Raw genomic sequence first — 3,477 nt, forward strand, 5'->3', positions numbered from 1 at the left:
AGGGCAAACCAAACTACAAAAGCCAATTCTTACACTGGGAAGGAAACAAGCTCCCGGGGACCGGTTTCTGGCATTACAGCCGTCTTCGGCCCGGTTTGCTTGAATCCTGATGGTGCAATGAGCAAGGGTCTCACATCTGAGAATACCCTTCCACGCTTAGGGTGGACAAAAATATTTATGTTCATCACCACCCCCTTTTGTAAATCGATTTTGGCCACTATAGGTGTGGCAGGGTATACTCAGACATGAGTCCCTTTCTCACTGCTCCATCAGGATTCAAGCAAGCCGGGCCGAAGACGGCTGAAATGCCAGAAACCGGTCCCCGGTAGCTTGTCTCCTTTCTGGTAAAGAATTGGCTTGGTAGTTTAGTCTGCCCTGTTCCCATGATGCACTGGGCCAGGGACAGACTGATTTGCATATAGCCAGGTTCTGAGCTGGGATGGGGCAGTGAGATAATTAACGGTGATGGATCAAGCCCTGATCTTTGGACTGGGTAAGAGTGGTCTGCTCAATTCAGACACTCTGTTCATCACCACCCCCTTTTGTAAATCGATTTTGGCCACTATAGGTGTGGCAGGGTATACTCAGATATGAGTCCCTTTCTCACTGCTCCATCAGGATTCAAGCAAGCCGGGCCGAAGACGGCTGAAATGCCAGAAACCGGTCCCCGGTAGCTTGTCTCCTTTCTGGTAAAGAATTGGCTTGGTAGTTTAGTCTGCCCTGTTCCCATGATGCACTGGGCCAGGGACAGACTGATTTGCATATAGCCAGGTTCTGAGCTGGGATGGGGCAGTGAGATAAATAACGGTGATGGATCAAGCCCTGATCTTTGGACTGGGTAAGAGTGGTCTGCTCAATTCAGACACTCTGTTCATCACCACCCCCTTTTGTAAATCGATTTTGGCCACTATAGGTGTGGCAGGGTATACTCAGACATGAGTCCCTTTCTCACTGCTCCATCAGGATTCAAGCAAGCCGGGCCAAAGACGGCTGAAATGCCAGAAACCGGTCCCCGGTAGCTTGTCTCCTTTCTGGTAAAGAATTGGCTTGGTAGTTTGGTCTGCCCTGTTCCCATGATGCACTGGGCCAGGGACAGACTGATTTGCATATAGCCAGGTTCTGAGCTGGGATGGGGCAGTGAGATAAATAACGGTGATGGATCAAGCCCTGATCTTTGTACTGGGTAAGAGTGGTCTGCTCAATTCAGACACTCTGTTCATCACCACCCCCTTTTGTAAATCGATTTTGGCCACTATAGGTGTGGCAGGGTATACTCAGACATGAGTCCCTTTCTCACTGCTCCATCAGGATTCAAGCAAGCCGGGCCGAAGACGGCTGAAATGCCAGAAACCGGTCCCCGGTAGCTTGTATCCTTTCTGGTAAAGAATTGGCTTGGTAGTTTAGTCTGCCCTGTTCCCATGATGCACTGGGCCAGGGACAGACTGATTTGCATATAGCCAGGTTCTGAGCTGGGATGGGGCAGTGAGATAAATAACGGTGATGGATCAAGCCCTGATCTTTGGACTGGGTAAGAGTGGTCTGCTCAATTCAGACACTCTGTTCATCGCCACCCCCTTTTGTAAATCTAAATACCTAAGAGACATATTCGTCCTCTACTCTACGAGAGCAAGACAGGGAGGACGGGCCCTCTCACTCAAAGGCCCCATGCTATGGAACTCTCTGCCTCCACAGCTGAGACAAATCCCTAATCTCCTCTCTTTTAGAAAGAAATTAGAAACATACCTTTTCACACAAGACTAATACCTTTCTGTTCTCCTTGCAGTGTCATGCCCTAGGCTGTTTCTTAATTCCCCTCCAGAAGCTACGCGCGGAGATACCCCTTCGGGGCTGATTCAGGCGCGATACAAATATATAAATAAATAAATAAAGAGAATGGGAAAATAATATAAATTTAATATTAGAAAATACAAAATAATTTCAACAACATGTTATATGGTTTATTTTTGCTGTTCTCAGAATATATTGAATTTCACTTAAAACAGTGACTTCAATAGTACTCATCATATAACAGCGGGCAAAAAAAAACACAATCAAAATGATTGTGTTTAAAAAACCCATAAAATCTTTTCTTAAATAATGTAAAATTTTGAAAAAACATATCTAAACTCACTTCTGATCCATCCACTTTTCCACGAGGCCAAATAGTATATGGAAAGTCCTTTTCTTTGGAAATTAGTCCACAGTATTCTTAATTTCTCATTTACCCGACTTTCTGAAAGAAAAGCTGCAACATCTTTTACATTATGAAACAAGAGTTTTATTTCCACCTTTTTGTAAATAATTTGTATAGTACTCACAGCACACACTATATGATATACATATACTATCTCTATGACAACTACATGTTTTTTATTATCTTCATCACTCTCATTTAGAAAGTAATTTTGAACAGCAAACTAAGTTATATTAACTGCTGCAATCTTCATAGGCCAATTACCTTCCCTAAAATTTCGGTTGTAAGAACACTAGGTAAGAATTTAGTAAGTCAGAAGGCAAACGTTGTTTGAAAGTCAATTGAGTATCATTACAGTGTTTCCAGCCTTTTTGACATTTCAAATAAGCTGTGTAATGTCCTGATTTCGTTGAAGGACCATCATGGTAAATAATTGCTGTAGTTGTAAAGGTTCTTCCTGAAATTGATAATTGAGAAGCCACATCATTTTTAATTAATGTTGTCAATTTAGTTCCATCAGGTCTACATCGTTTGAACATTAAAATAACATACTGTCCATATCTTCGTAAAAATAAAGCTGATAGCATTGCAAATTTACATTGAGTACAGACCATGTTTTGATCTGCTCCTCTAACTAGATTATTAAAAGACACTGATTTGCAGTCAAATATATAAATCTTTCAGTGTCTACTGTTGTACTACTTGAAAAGGAGAAATTGTCGCAGTCATGTTGCCATTTATAAGAAAGGCCAAAAAGATTTTCTACATCTACACCTTCATCTTGCAATACAACAAGCATATACATTAGAAATTCCTGACAATCTTGCGAATATCTCTATTTCGGTAATTCACAAAATCAACAACATGGCCCATTGCTCCATTTACTAAACCTCTTTCCACATGTAAATTACGTCGTAAAATTATACGACAATTTAAAGATGCATACAGAGTCTTTTCTAATCCAGCAGTTTTAGATATTCTCTTCTCTAAAGAATCCAATTTTGATTTCAAATTTTCTGACAAAATAATAGTTGCTCCTTCATGTTCTATTTTATCAATAGCTTCCAGTTTCACAATCTCTTCATTTTCCAACTTTAACATTTTGTTGTTGAAGATTGAACATTCTTTCAGAGTTGGCATCAAGCATATGACAGATTTGTTTTCAGGAATTTTCATAAAAATATTCTCTGGGAGAATATTTTCATTTGGAAACAAATTTGAAATTAATCGTCCATGTAAAGCTTCTTTTCCATGCGCAATTAGTTTTCCAATTCTTACATCTT

This window comes from Lissotriton vulgaris, unplaced genomic scaffold (genome assembly GCF_964263255.1).
Source record: "Lissotriton vulgaris unplaced genomic scaffold, aLisVul1.2 SCAFFOLD_753, whole genome shotgun sequence".
Lineage (NCBI taxonomy): Eukaryota > Metazoa > Chordata > Amphibia > Caudata > Salamandridae > Lissotriton > Lissotriton vulgaris.